Genomic DNA, 16906 nt, shown 5'->3' on the forward strand with positions numbered 1-16906 from the left:
TCGTGTTTATCATTAAACAAAATAAAATGACTGCGTTGTTGTTTTCAAAACATATTAAGCTAACCCTAAACTTGAAAAGTTGAAACATAATTCTAAAAAAACAACAACAATACGTTTGAATATAACAAATGACGAGATACGTTTAACAAAGAATAAAACACTCCATATGTGGAAACAAATCTAAAATGTATTTATATGTTTTCGCACCTACATGTTACTACTGTTATCTTTCTAAAAAAAATATCCGTATATGAAGAAAGGTATTTACTATAAGTACAGTGTACACAATTTAAGCATTTCAGCGAATGTGCACGTTTTGTGTCATCTTCACGGGAATTCGAAATCTCCCATACCAATCCCACATCATCTTCCAATGTCAGAGGACACGTGACGTCAGATCCACGTCAGGAAAAATCTGAGACAGGCAAAAGTCCTCTGAGTTATTCAGTTCACACGTGATGTGTTTCAACACATCCTTGGACAAAATAGACACAGTATATGGATAACAAATTCTTTGATATACTCTTATAGCAAGGTTTCTGTATACATCCTTATACTGTTGTCAACAAGACTCCTTTGTCTTCCGCCAACGTCTAAGAAATGCCTGTCAAACAATGTCGTCCCTATAATAATTTTCAGGAAGCATACCAGAACACAGTGAGGTAAAGTCAATACACAGAGCTTTATCATGTAACTCTTAGGTGAATTTCAAAAGTACAATGGATTGATGTGTAATATTCCATGAGGCAGGATCATCAACATTATCAATAGTGTCGGTATTTCATTAATGTCTAATGGGAAATGACAAACGTCTGACGTTCATTGTCTAACTGTGCAGTTGTCATGATATTTAGTCAGTATCCAAGGAGATTCACAGATATATATGGATATCACAGAGTTAGCCACCTTTAAATACAAACAGACTATGGACCTTGCGACGTGGTCAAGGGCTGCTTCTGGTTGTATCACACCAACAGCAATTTTCATTGGAATGTGCAGCAATTTTCATTGGAGTGAGTGAGTGTGAGTGAGTTGGCTTTAACGCCGCTTTTAACAGTATTCCAGTTATATCACTGCGTGTGAGCTTAATGTGGGGGGAAAGCCCGCAGTGATGCAGGTCTCAGACGTTTACCACTTCGGTGAAACCCACGAGCACGGGTATGGTGCTGACAAACCTAGAAACATAATTGGGGCGAACCGGGATTTGAACCCACAATCATAGGTTTCTGGCGTGCCCAAGGGACGCAACTCTGCACAGCGAATCGCGGCGCCTTAGACGACTGGACCACTCGTCCCTTTCCGTCACCTGCAAGAAGACTCGTCCCTTATCGTTGAATGTTATGTGCGAAAATACAACAAACCAATCAGCATGCGCGTATCACTTCAAGTATTTTGGTCAAAGAACACCCTAAGGAATAAATTTTTATTTTACATATGTCTTACTTTAAAATATACCTTATACAGTTAAATGTGTTCAATCATACCGTATAATACCGTAAGTCCCAGTGTGCTTTCAAAAGCATCTGGAATATATATGATACATGGGGGAATTACGCAACGAGTTGACCATTGTATTAGGTATGCCCGTTTGTGCTTAGAAGTGTCACAGAGTGACTTAACTGCACTCTGGACAACGCAGTGTTAAAGAATTGTAGCTTCTGAACAACATCCCTTTTGTACAGTATCGTTTAGGAAATCTGGACAATTTTAACATGATGTAATCCATGCGTAACAGCGGTCAGTTGAACCTTTGTCTAACACAGCATTTCACATTATGACATTTATAGCCTTAATCCATTTTCCCCGGGGCCGTGTCTGTAACCACATCCATAAGCCCCATGTCAAGGGCAACGCTATTGTTTCATTGTCTGTCTATTGTTGTCCTATTGTGTATATATATGTTTTCATCTTTACTGTTAGTCAGTCTGGTATTCCGACAGCACCTGTATGTACAGCCGCGAGTAGGATACGCCTGCTTGCTGGACTTCACTTGTACTTGTTGAGTTGGAATCTCCGCTCGACATATTTCTAATTGTATTTTGTTTTATTGCCGACTAAAAAAGTTTGGACTCAACGTATTCTTCGCCTTCAATCTGAGCTAATTTCCCCGTCAACACATGCGCGTTGACAACTGGTGTTAGAATCCGGCTGGAGTAACTTTTGAGCTTACTCCCGATCCCCTAACCTCTCCACTTGCCTACCATCTACATACGTGTATATATATCGAGGATGAATCCCCAAGTCCTGTGTCTACCCCATGAAATCGTTAGCGTCCTGATCAACATGGATCTCCAGCACCTTCATCTTGAATGGACCATCCAAGAAAGTATGGACAACCTTCAAGTGAACCAAAAATGGAGGAAACAGCCAGCAGCCACAGTGAGTAATGTCATAATAAAGTCGTCAACCATGAAGTCGCGGGCCAAAATGGAGCGAGATAGGAAACGCCATAACAGTTATATGAAGAGAAAATGTGCCCAACTCCATGCTGATGAATGTCCCTCGCTGAGCACCTCAAACGTAAATAGTGCCAGTACAGTTGCCAAGTGTATCAACAAGAAGGCAACACCTACGTACAGTGATGCGTCATGTCAATCTGAGAAGTCCCCATCAGTGAACACTGGGACCATGACGAACCCGGTCTCGTTTGCCAGTGTTGGTTCTCAGACCTCAACTAAAATAGAAACTGCAACGTCAGTGCTGAAAACTAAAACAACTACACAGTCGCCACCTAACCAACCCAGCTCTACCCGAATTACAGAAAGAGTTCTTAAGCGGCGAGTCAAGAACAACAAACCCGAATTTCTCATCAAATGGCAGAATCTACCCAACAACAAAAACACCTGGATCCCTGAGGCTAAGCTTGACAGTGTCGCCGTAGCATACCTGGACACTAATGAAAAATGTGTACCTGGGCCTAAACCATATGAAGAATCCCCATATGATGCCCACGTGGCCTACATGCAGGAACACCGGGCCAGAGTGCAACAGATCGTTCGCATTCGGGATAATTATTTTTAATATTATGATAACTGACAATTTCACGTTATATTTGAACATTTGAATAGCGACTTATCTCGACATGAGGACATGTCTTTCTCGAGAGGGCGGCAATTGTCACAGAGTGACTTAACTGCACTCTGGACAACGCAATGTTAAAGAATTGTAGCTTCTGAACAACATCCCTTTTGTACAGTATCGTTTAGGAAATCTGGACAATTTTAACATGATGTAATCCATGCGTAACAGCGGTCAGTTGAACCTTTGTCTAACACAGCATTTCACATTATGACATTTATAGCCTTAATCCATTTTCCCCGGGGCCGTGTCTGTAACCACATCCATAAGCCCCATGTCAAGGGCAACGCTATTGTTTCATTGTCTGTCTATTGTTGTCCTATAGTGTATATATATGTTTTCATCTTTACTGTTAGTCAGTCTGGTATTCCGACAGCACCTGTATGTACAGCCGCGAGTAGGATACGCCTGCTTGCTGGACTTCACTTGTACTTGTTGAGTTGGAATCTCCGCTCGACATATTTCTAATTGTATTTTGTTTTATTGCCGACTAAAAAAAGTTTGGACTCAACGTATTCTTCGCCTTCAATCTGAGCTAATTTCCCCGTCAACACATGCGCGTTGACAACAGGAATGCAGTCGCAAGAATGGCCCCGAGAGGAACATGAGTCGCTATTCGGCTTGTCTCGGAATAGCACGAGTTGGTCACGAATGAAGGCGTCGTAACATATTATAAGAGGGACAACTCCAGCTAGCTTCTTGACCAAGAAATTGATATTGCTCACAGCAGGAGTTTAGTCGTGAAAGGGAGATAATTCTTGGAATCTGCAATCGACAGCGAGAGACCTCATATACACAATATATCGGTCTTATGGTTGTGGTCATACTACAGGAGATCAATATATTAAGGAAAAATGAATATTTTGGTTCACTATCAGTTTAAATTTTTCCAAACATATGTATAGGAATTGCAGAGCAACAACTTGCATTTTTGGCATTTATTATTTAATTAAGCATAGCGCATATAATATCAGGAGTGCTATTTTGTCGTTTATATTGTAATTAAATATAGGCGCACGTGTATTTCAAGAGGAACGTTTTGTCGTCTATAATTTAATTAAACATAGGTGTACATATATTTCCAGAGTAATTATAATTTTGTCGTTTATAATGTGATTTAACATAAGTGTACATATATTTCAAGAGTAACAGCCGTCATATAGCTGGAATATTGTTGAGTGCGGCGTTAACAACAAACAAACAAGAGTAATATTTCTGTCCCTTGTTTTCCAAAACAATAGGTATACGCTTATTTCAAGAGGCATATTCTTTAAGAAAAATTGCACAGAGATTACTTGGCTTATATAATCTTATCGAATAGCATTAAAAAACACCTCATCAGGTCACCAAGTTTGATAAACGTTATTTGACAAGATAAGCCAAATGTTCTCTTCACACTGGAAAACCAGCATAAGTCCGGACTTGTGAAAACAACCACATACACACTAACATGTAGGGCTGCAACGATACACCTAGGTCACGATACGATATGTATCTCGATACTTACATCACGATTCGATACGTATCTCGATACGCTACGATACACATAGTGACAAGAGAAGACAAGAGATAAATGAATTAAACTTAGTTTATTAAAATGAAAAATTAAATGAAAGTGATGAATGTTCATGAGTCATAAAATATATACTGTAATGAGTATTTTAACTTAATGAATCATCTGCCATTTCCATGTAATGGCTAGCAAACACAAAAGTAACAGTCCTACATATTTGTGAGTTGTGACTAGATGGTAGATTCTAGGAGTAAATACTAAATGTACCAGTGTCCAGTAACTAATGATTTGCCATTTTCGTGAATAAAGGCAAAAAAACAATCAAAAACAATTATAGCAACAGCCATGTTATACACCATTTGAAAGGTCTAATCCTAGTGTTTATAAATATGAAAGTTATGTTTATCACATTATTTAAATAATGCATTTACAACTTAATTAAGTTCGTTGTAAATAAAAAAAAAAGTAAGCTAACACATTCATAACGTCCAGATTAAAGACCAAGGAAGCGAAAATTTGACGATTTGGGGCAAATTTAAGATTTCAAAAAATCTACTTATTTCTTTTTTTATTTTCATTGTATACGTAATTGGAAAATTATTTTAAAAAGAATTATGAATAGAATCTGTTTTCACTCTTTTCCAGATAACAGCGGCTGTCCGCTCAGTAACATGGAGAAATACCTCCGTTTTCGAAAGCTTCGTATGAATAACACCTTTGTCGAAGACTGACATATGACACATCGCTAGAAAGCTTGTTTTTTCACCTTCACGCTCGTAACATTGCGGACCGTCTATATACACGATATCGTGCAAACAGTGGACCAATGCCGTGCAATATACACGACTGGAAAACTCTCCGCCGTGAGACGCGAACGCTGATTGGTCTATTAATTTCCTACACACAAACCTGGTTCCCGGTCTCAGTTGCGCTACGCTACATTGTACATTACTCCCCAAAATGTTAACTCTACACCATACTGCGGGTATCGTTTCTAAAAAGATATATCAAAGATAATAAAAATTCTTTACTTGTTGATAAAATTTTAATTTCTTCTCTAAACATCTGTGAAGATATAAAGGTTTGCTAAGGTAGATAAACCAAGTATCACAGTTAGTTGGGGTTTTGGCCTTTGTCTTTTTCGTAGCTATAACATAAGATTTCGTTGGATAAAATGGTTTCTAATGACGCTTTCTTGCCGAAATCTGCTACAAGGTTCATAATTGGTCAAATTTGAGCACGTGACCTGAGACAGGCAATCAAATTACAAATCCTCGTGTACGATGAATTTCAGATTTTTACGAAATATTTTGGTTACATCGTGTGATTCTGAACGTTTAAAGCAGGAAATCGCGATCTATATTAAAAATATGGAGCTTCGTGGATGTTTCATGCTAGGTTACAAGCTGTGACAAAGATTTTTCATGCATATATTTTGACATTGAACATCGTGTCCGAGCCGAGAATTCGATGCGACGAAAGCCGAGATGTCATTTGACTAACATCACACGCGATCGCACGAAAAGATGGAAATAATAACTTAGCTGTAAGTTTGACCACTTTTAGATATATTTTTGTTGATTTTATTTATCACTTTGTATATATATTTAAAGATTTGCTTGAAACGTCTTTCTTTTGCTCTTTGACATGTTCGATGTGCATCCGAGAATTATATTTTCAAAAACATTGCGGGAAATAGTGTAGAAATAATCTATCGATAAAAAAATGATTCATTTTGATAAATTGAAATAGAATACGTATTTCAGACATTGTGAGATGTGATAGATTTAATAAATGAATGGTATGACAGGTAGGTCCATAAAAATATATACTATTTTGACGTGACTAATGCTTCTTGGCCGGTTTACCGGCCTGCGGCGTTGAAAGAGTTAAAACACATTTAAAACGTATCTGTGATAAAAGTTTATTTACAAAAAAAGACGTACGTATATACGTCTTTGAAAAAACGTATCGTGAAAAATCGAGATACAGCACCTCACAAATCGCACACCGTATCGTATGGAGTGAATCGCGATGCATCGGTGTCCCGGGATATCGTTTCAGCCCTACTGTTTTTACGAACCTAATAGTGTGTCCACGAAATCATCATCAGTGAAGTGAGCTCTACAGACTACGTCGCCTGTCTCTGGCTTCCACAGATTCTTTGTTGGAACATCAACTCTTCTTACCGTCACGCGCCACTTTTGTTGCCGGTCAGGGTCTGAAGGGTATTTATGTCCTCCAGTCTTATTTTTACAACCCGGAACAGAGCAGTATCTTGGCATAGCTGATAACGGTCGAGTGAATCTTCGATACGAGCCACTTTGAAAGCTGACTTCCGGTTGTGCCTTATAAGCACTAGTACATTTGCGCCACCTAGCGAGCAAATTGGGGCGGTGTCTCCCATTACAGTAGATATTTTAGAGAAATTTGTTGATGTAAAGCAACACAGCGATTGCTTGAAGGATATTCGCATTGTTGCTATCAGTTTATTTGCTTATGCCAGCTTTTTGAGATCTGCTGAGATTCTCAATTTGAAGAGATGTGATATTATTTTTTACGAATCTTATATGACAGTGTTTATTGAGAAATCGAAAACTGACATGTATCGAGATGGTGCCTGGTTATTAATAAGCAGAACAAGAGGGAAGCTATGCCCGGTTTCTTGGTTAGAAAAATATGTTGAAGCGGCTTGTATTGATAATGAGTCACAAGAGCATCTTTTCAGAAACTTATCAAAGTGTAAGACATCTTATGTCTTAAGAAAACAAAATTCAAGTATGTCATATACTCGTTTGATGGAAGAGTTTATTGAAGCTTTTGCCCCCTTTGTCAGAGATATATCAAAGTATGGTTTGCATAGTGCAGGCGGTGCAACAGCTGCAGCTAACAATGGTGTGTAATTTGTTGTATTGGAAGGTGATATTTAGGAGAAATATTTTTTTTTTTCGTTTGAGGTACGAATAAGAAAGAAATTACTTTCTCCTAGCGTAGGAAAATACAACATTGTGTTGTGTAATAGTAGAGGGCGCTTATAAGGGGCTATATAAGGTGAGGCATGTATAGAGTGGTCATTCTCGCTTGCAGTGCGCCACTGAAAACTTTACTTTTATTAAAGATTGTTTCTAAGTTGCAGTATGTGCGGTTAACAGTGTTAACCATGATGGCATGTCGCCAAAGATGGAGGCTTGTCGCCCTGAGAATGTGGTGAACATGGAGGCTTGTCGCCCTGAGAAACTGATGCCTGTCGCATGTAAACAGTAGCTCGTTGCTCATGAAAGTATGATGATTATCATTGATTATGGCTTGTTGACTTTTGTAGGGCTCGTTGCCACGTATTTGAAGCTTGTCGCGTTAATCGAGACTCGTTGTCAGTATTTGTATATTGTAAATTTATTGAATGTCATATGTTAGATATTGTGTATATCATGGATGTCAAATGACTGAGATATATGTAAATGTGATATTAATGTTGAATTAAATGGTGTGTTGTGGTGCACTGCATAGCAATCCAGAAAGTGTTGTGTAATTTGTTGTATTGGAAGGTGATATTTAGGAGAATTAACGTGCGCTTTCCGACTGACACTGCAAACAGGAAAACGTCGTTTTTTTTCGTATATGGTCATTGGACGGAAAAACGACTAAAAATTCATTAAAATTGATTAATTGGTGAGCGTCTAGAAAGTGTGCAGAAAAGGGTCGAGTTTTTCAAGCGTAAAATCGACGGAAAAACGATGCTTTTTACTCCGCCTTGTACACCTGTTAATGGCCAATCAGATGGCGCTGGTCCCCCGACGCACGTGATTCCTGAGGCTTCCTTTCGAAAGCTTTAGGTTTCGTATTTCTGGCATGCCTTGCTCTAGTATCTGTAGCGCGCAGTGCAGCGAGATTTGCTGATAAGCCAGTTTTAGGATATGTAACATGTTAATGGAATTCAGGCACGCGCCAAGAAGTCAAACCAAACAATGTTACCAAGTTTATTGTGGTAACATATCCCTCGGCTATGAACAGTTACCCCTATCGAATAATGGGTTGTGTTTCATTTGGTTATAATAATAACTATTTTTTTAATGTGAAGTTTACAAGATATACGGCTAGGACGAGAGGTCGGTCACATGACTTTCTTCACGTAACTGTATTCTTGAAATGGCGTAAACACTGACTACTTCCACATTCCTGGGGAAAACCCTTGGAATTCCCTAGTACGAATTCATACAGAAGCGTGGTTGCATGCCCGTTTAAGGATACCCTCGCTACAACCCATCCCAGAAAAAAACAAACGAAAAAAACATCCAAACTATCGTAGTGACAATCTACAGCAATCTATGAATTTTCCTTAGTATCTATTTGACACATCTTGACAATCACCTTTCAATGATCGACCAACTGATCAGTGATGGCTAACACTTGTAATAGCCACAGGTTCATTAACAACTCTCTCCCGTCACGTTATCGTGTCGGCCATTTTGACGTCTTGTACTTGATGTAAATGTATTACGACGCTCTGTCATTGTAATTGACTTACTGAGGTAATTCTCATCTAATGAGGATATTGTTTGGAATATATTTCTTGTAAACATACTAAAACATGGGGTGGGGGGGGGGGGGGGGGGGGGGGGGACTATTTTAATCCGGGATGGCCTATTAAAGTTAACAGTAAGTCAAGGCACCATGCGTGTATATGATCTGTTATTATATGTGTTTAAATTACGGTTTGGGGTGTTAGTAAAAATACACTGACGCACTATTCAAATCAATTGGATAATTGAATATGCTTTCTTTTACATATTACATAACAGAACTGCACAACATTTGAACAGTTGCAGTAACACACTACGGTAATCGCATTAAACACCATTTTCAACTGTACAGTATTTCAGTTATATCACGGTGTACAGACTGATGTGGGATTAAAATCCGAATTGGTTCAGGCCATCCAACGGGTGTTCTGGAAAAGGTGAGCGTATCCTGCCACACAAGTGGCACCCGTCACAAACACATGCAAGGACAAGTCAACTGTTCACCTGAACAAAGCACGGAAACACACAATGATGCCCGTCCTCACTTTTACCGAGCATGTAAATTATATTGTCTGTCAAAAACATGGACGAGTATAAACAATATGTTCATTCTCGTAATACATGTCATACATTTTGACAAAATGTATTGACTCGGAGCATTATTGTTAATCACAGCGTTTTGACTCGGCATGCAGTTGAACTCATCACCAATCCCATTACTTATCATCCTTCTTGAAGATCTATGAAATCAGAAGCTGCAACACTTTATCTTTTAATTGGCATGTCAGACTTGTATTTCATAACTCAGTTTTATTTGCACGGATCACATGGAAGGGACATTGTCGCATTGTCGCATTGACGCCCTTACAAAAACAAGCAAAACGTGTCAAAATTAACAAAAGCGCGACAATTGGCCATTTGTCGCATTGTCGCGTGTTTGCATTGTCGCTCTTTGAATAATCCTTTTCTTTATTTTACAAAAGGGCGACGATGCCGTAACGCGACATTTTCAAGGTCAAAATATGTCTCGTTGTCGCATTGTCGCCTCATCACAAATGTGTATAAAAGGCGTAAAGTTTAGTTAATGCTTTAAACGCTTTAAGTCGGAAAGCGCACGTAAAATCTCCAATTTCAGTCAGTCAGTCAGTTAATGTTACAGTTAGGAAGCGGTAACCAAGTTACATCTGTCGTAGAAGTTCAACCTGATACATGTAAGTCTTGAAATGAAAACACAAGTCCGTCCGCGAGTCCATAACGTTTTATTGTGAGCTCTTCTCTAAAAGTGCTTAGTCTTCGACTCCCAGTTACAAACACGTAGTACCTCATCAACAATCCACATACCTCTAGTGCAGTGGCCTTCCGGAAGATCTTACTCTTGACCGCATTAGACAACTGACGAGTGCACGCCTGACCTGTGACCTCGTTGCAACCCTCATGAGGTGTTTGCCGAAGGGAGAGGGGTAGGAAATGTGTGCTCCAGCCCAGCGCAGAGCTCGCGACACTCTGTATACTGAATGTTGTATACAGTATATTGCAGTTGATATACTGTATACTGCATGTGATACTTATTAGCGGAAATGTTACAACTTTCAAGATTCAAGATTCAATTTGCATTTATTTCATATACAACAGACCGCCGTCATATATCACTGGGATACTGCTGAGAGCGGCGTTAAAACAATTTGTTTTCATAATGGAGCGCTGCAGTCATTTAAAATAGAACCGTAAACATATGTAGTACCAACTCACTCACTCTGTTTCGAATAATCAGCAGAAAATATATTATTAACCAGGTCTTTGGGAAGAGATATCAGATTATTATAAGCAGTCACATAGGGATGATAAAGGACCCCTCGCTGACTAAGTTCTTGTTTACTTAAGAGCAGAGTTGGCCATGTTAGATGATATAACCAAAATCCAGGAGCTCCGGCGGGGGGCAATCTGGTCTTGTTAGTGCATTGTATGAGCTGTGGCGTTGACCCAAGAGAATAATGTAAAAAATAAGACCAACTCAAATCTATAACGATTGGGAAAGTTTCCACAGCCCTAGGCTGAAATTAAGAATTGTTCTAGGCTCCATTTTAATTGTATTATGTTCATTTTGTAGACATGGATGGACCAACCAGGAGAGAAATTGATGGAATATTAATATCACATGTTACCACTGATCCAGTTAAATTCATCACACAATAATATATTAGTATTTGACATTACGGCATTTGATTATTAGGGCATGATCATGTACATGTTCACTGTAGTAATGTACACACCAGTCAACATGATTATAATTTTTATTATAGTGTAGCGCGGCATCAACGATTACTTTATGATATCCTCACTTGTCATCGATGTATTGACATCGAACAATGGACGACAATTAGAAATTCTTATAAATAGCTTCAATAGGGACAGCGCCGGTGTCAGTACAATTTTCCTAGTTAAAAATATGTCTCTACAAAATATAATCTGAAGCAGACAAGAACAATATTTTTTTATCAATGCTTACATTCATGGATAGAATTGAGGCAATCTAGGCTTGCCAAATCGTTCTAGACTTGAGCTGGATTCCTTTTAAATTTAGACGAACGGGCGTCGGTAGTCCTGCACCATGACCGTGGAATATATTTATTTTATGAAAAAACATAATCTAGAAATGCATACAAAAGCAAGTCTAGCCAGCTCAAGCTAGCTCTATTCCAATTTTTTATTTTATTTTAGAGTCAAGAAGGATCTTGTGTAATATAAGATTTCAGAGACTCAATGTTAGTCTAGGGCGTCAGTATCGCATGAAGAACTGGGACAGCCTGAATCAGTGTGATCGGATATGTTGTGGAGTTTCGGTTTGGGGCTGTTTGCTGAATAGAACAAGGGCTCACGACCAAGGGCACAATGTAGAGATTAAATCATTACCACCTCTCTTTATATCAGATATGTTATTGTGATTTGAAATCTCTTTTGGATAATTGCGAGTTATGTATACTCTGTATTCTTTCGTCATGGTAGCATATATATTTTCTATGTTGCTTTTTGAATTATCCACAAATAATGATAACTACAATGTAAACCTCTCTTTGGAGATATACAATAATACTACTGAAGGGCATATCTGAAAAATGGGACTTATCGACACATATTTCTTTCTTAAATACTACCCGTTACAGGCATTCTGATCATTATATCATACTTTGTACAGTTTAAAAGTCAAATAATGGCAAATTGTGTATCTTTCTACGTTTTGAATTAATTATAATTTCTGCAATAAAACCTTAGCATCAGATAGTGATATAAACGAATATGATCTGTACTGTGATAAATGAATTATCAATTTCGTATTATGAATTAGATAAACAGAAATATGATAGTAAAACAAATTATTTTAATCTGTTCGTGTCAGTAGGTAACGAGAGATCAAGGCAACTCATTAACGTAGCCATTTGTGAAAAATGAAATATTAAAAGTTTAGGGGGTTGAACATGTACATTGAATGACAGGGAAGAAAGCAACGCAATAATTAAATTATGAATCAAATTATGTTATAAATATAACAGAATATATAGAAAAATAATTTTAATTTCTCATTGTTGGAAGGTGTTTAATAATAGATTTTGTTTGTTTGTTGTTTAACGCCGCACTCAGCAATATACCAGCTATATGACGGCGGTCTGTAAATAATCCAGTCTGGACCAGACAATCCAGTTATCATCACCAAGAGCACCGATCTACGCAATTGGGATACGATGACATGCATCAACCAAGTCAGCGAGCCTATTCACACGATCAGGTTAGTCGCCTTCGAACAAGCATGGGTTGTTGAAGGCCTATTTTAACCCGGATCTTCACGGGTAATGTTTTTAATAATAAGGTACAATGAAATTTTGTATATGTCCATAATAAGTGTGTAAATGGATAATATATCGATACACGCCAATTAAACTGCTGCATATGGTTCTTTGATTAACTCTTTTACAAGTCTATATTTCAAGACATGTATTTGATATTCATAATAACTCCACAATAGCTACACAATGGCGACAAAACGGTAGCAGCATCACATATCTATATAATTACTTTTAAGTTAGATCATGTATCTAAATAGTAAATTAGAAGGATTAAAAATATACACTTCCGACATTTTTCGGGTTTTTTTTCGTTTGGAGAGAGGAGTAGTGACAGTAGTGACTGGTATCTGATGGGTGTAAACAGGTGTCGAGTGGCTGTCTCAGATGGCTCTAATTTCGTAGCTCTAAAGATCAGGACGGCGATACAGACCATGATGTAGTTTGTCTCACAGTCCCTGAACCATATTATTTTCCCTTCCGCCCAGGCCTTACTGCAATGCTATAGCCCCAAATGAAACAGGCCTAGATGTTCAACGGGTTCAGGCTGAAATTTCCATCTCACTTGGGCTCCTTTTAAATTTAAATATAGTTTCTCGTTTTAACCAAAATAATGTATTTTCAGGGACTAAGCGTTTGTCTAGCCGTGAAGTACAACTATCCAAAAGATCCCATGCATGTCTATATTTCTTCAGACAGCCTCTCCATGTTCCTATCTATATGTATCAAAAGACAAATGAATTAAATATTACAGCACTGGTGAATAGGTTATATGCGCATGTAAGCGTCGATCTACAATATCCTTTGCGCAAAATACATATATACTGATGAATTAACGTAGTAATACTACGCAAATATATGCCCAGATGTATACATAAGTTTCATCTCGTAATCTTTATTCGTGCTTTTAGCTCCTTTTCTACATTAGATAATGAGGTGTTACATCACACCAGAAAGCCAGGTCCAAATTCAAGTCATAATTTCATGGTCTGTCTTGTATGCTGGAAACCAATATCGCAACATGGCTGAATATTGCTAAACGTGGTATTTACCCGATTACTCACATAATTATTGCATTTACTTCGTGCACGTTCTACAATCATCTACGATCGCTATCTATAAGGAGGTATATCTATATTCATCCAAATGTACATTCATATATGTCCACATACATATTGTAGTGGTTTGTAACAATAACTGAAGAAAGGTACTTCGTGTTAAAAAGCCCTTTTATTCAGACCATGTGGTCAGCATGGTGGCCATCTTGTTACTACTCAAGGGGGAGCACTCTCGTTGGCTTAGCTGCTAGATACTGCTTGGGTATGACTACTTAATATAGATTAATGGACTTCTGTTGACATTAACACTTATCATTACATCTCCCTTTCTAAGTTGAAATTAACATTATATAAACTCTGAATTAAACTGGTAACAATGTAAACACTTTAAAGCCTTGCTAAGCACATCAACAATAGATAAGTTTAATTTCTTTTCTTTTCTTTTTCAATGAGTGCTTAAAATGACACATCATGTCAAATTGATCATGTTCAGTTCCTTCCTGATGAGTGTCTCTTCTTGTCATTCAGTTTGCACATTTATGATGGCTTGCCATTCTCTTAACTTTAGAACTTAAACTAAACTCAATTAAAGTCTCTGACAAAAACCTTGTCTACTGAAAATCAACTTCCGAAACATGAAACTTTAACAGTTCAGAATTCACACATCACTCGGTTTCGATCAGACGAGATGGCTTGTTGATGACTCGGCCAGATCGTGTTGTAGTACCACTGTGCTGTGCTTCGGGAGTTGTCAAGCAAGTTGTAGTTGTTGTTGTTGTTGCAGGCTGGTTATTTGTAATGCGAGGTGTGTTGTCATGAGGAGTAAGGAGGAGATCACGGCGATTTCGTCTCAGTCTTCCACCTCCCTCTGTTTTCACAAGGTAGGATCTTGGTGCTATCTTTTGCACTATTTTACCTTTCGTTTTCCAGTCATTATTGGTGTCTCGATACACTCTCACACTGCTACCTGGTTCTAACTGGAGTAGAGGTAGAGGAGATGCTTTCTGGTCGAAGTAGTACTTTTGTTCCTCTTTCGAAACCAGCTTGTGTTTGATGACTTGATCTGGATCAGGTGTACTTGACTGAAGGAGATCTTTCTTCAGTGGGAGATTGGACCTGATTGTCCGATTCATTAACAGCTGTGACGGAGAGAAACTACCAGCTAGAGGTGTGGTACGATCTTCCCCACTGTCAATGCACTTTTTCATGATGTTTTTGACAGTCTGGACTGTGCGTTCTGCAAGACCGTTTGACTGGGGGTATTTAGGACTAGATGTAGTGTGTTTAAAGTCCCATTCAACAGCAAAATCTGCAAATTCTGCACTCGCATAACATGGTCCGTTATCACTGAACAGTTCAACTGGTGAACCATGTCTGGCAAATATGGATCGTAGTGCTTTGATGACGGCTTGGCTGGACTGATTTGGCAAAGCAATGACTTCTGGGAAGTTAGAGTATGCGTCCACAACTAAAAGATAGTCTTTTGAGTAGAGTTCAAAAAGATCAGTGGAGACATGCTGCCATGGCTGAGTAGCTACTGGGTGAGGTGATAGTGGTTCAGGTTGATGACGATGACGATAATTCAAGCACGTCTCACATCCACTTACCATGACATCTACGCCATGATTCATTCGAGGCCAGAATAGAACTTCTCTAGCTCTCTGCTTGCATATTTCTTGACCCAGATGTCCTGCATGTATTTTCTGCAACATCAGTTTCCGCATACCTTTGGGCACGACGATGCGGTTGCCTTTGAAGACTACTCCGTCAATACATGAAAGTTCATCTCGATAATTCCAGAAATCATCCAGGTTTCTTGGGCACTGTGAATCTTCATTAGGCCAACCTGTCAAGATGATTGCTTTTAGAGCTGTCATTTCTGGATCTATGTTGCTTTCTGCTCTGATCTGTGCGAATCTGTCGGTTGACACCTGCACTGTTGACAAGATACTGTCAACATACATTTGTACATCTGCTTCAGTTGTACTGGTGGGTGATTGATCACTAGGAAAGTTCCTTGACAGGGTATCTGCTGCATACATCTCTCGACCAGGAGTGTACATTACCTCCATGTCATATTTCTGCATGCGAAGACGGAAACGTTGAATACGTGGAGGACAGTCATTCAGAGCTTTCTTGAAGATGGGAATCAGTGGTTTATGGTCAGTTTCTGCGAGAAACTTTCTCCCATACACATATTGATGGAACCGTTCAGCTCCAAAACACATTGCTAGTGCTTCCTTCTCGATCTGTGCGTAGTGAGTCTCTGCAGTGGTCATCGCCCTTGACGCATATGCTACTGGCATCCATGCATCTTCATGTTGTTGCAGCAGTATGGCACCAAGTCCATGTTTTGATGCATCTGTAGACACTTTGATGGGTTCTTGGTATCATAGAATTGAAGAACCGGTCTTTGTGAGATGAGGTTTCGAAGTTCTTCCCATGATTTGTCCTGTTCATGAGACCAAGACCAATGACTGTCTTTTTCCAACAGCTGCCTAAGTGGTGCTGATTTTGTTGAGAGGTCTTGAATGTACCTTCCTAGGTAATTAACCATCCTAAAGAACCGTTGCAGTTCCTTCTTTTCTGTGGGTTTCTGAAGATCCATGATGGCTTTCACCTTGTGAGGGTCTGGTTTGAGTCCATCAACAGAAATTCTATCTTCCAGGAAGGTAAGCTCTGTGACACCCACTTCACATTTCTCTCTATTCAATTTCAGACCACTGTCTCTACACTTCTGAAGTACTGCTTTCAGTCGCTCGTTGTGCTCTCTGGTGTCTTTACCAAAGATGATCATGTCATCCATACTGGTGTTTACACCTCTAATGTGCTCGAAGAGTTGATGTATGGTTCGATGATACACTTCTGGCGCACTTGAAATACCAAATGGGAGTCTGAGAT

This window comes from Haliotis cracherodii, unplaced genomic scaffold (assembly GCF_022045235.1).
Source record: "Haliotis cracherodii isolate W230 unplaced genomic scaffold, xgHalCrac1.p SCAF_10, whole genome shotgun sequence".
In the NCBI taxonomy this organism is placed as follows: domain Eukaryota; kingdom Metazoa; phylum Mollusca; class Gastropoda; order Lepetellida; family Haliotidae; genus Haliotis; species Haliotis cracherodii.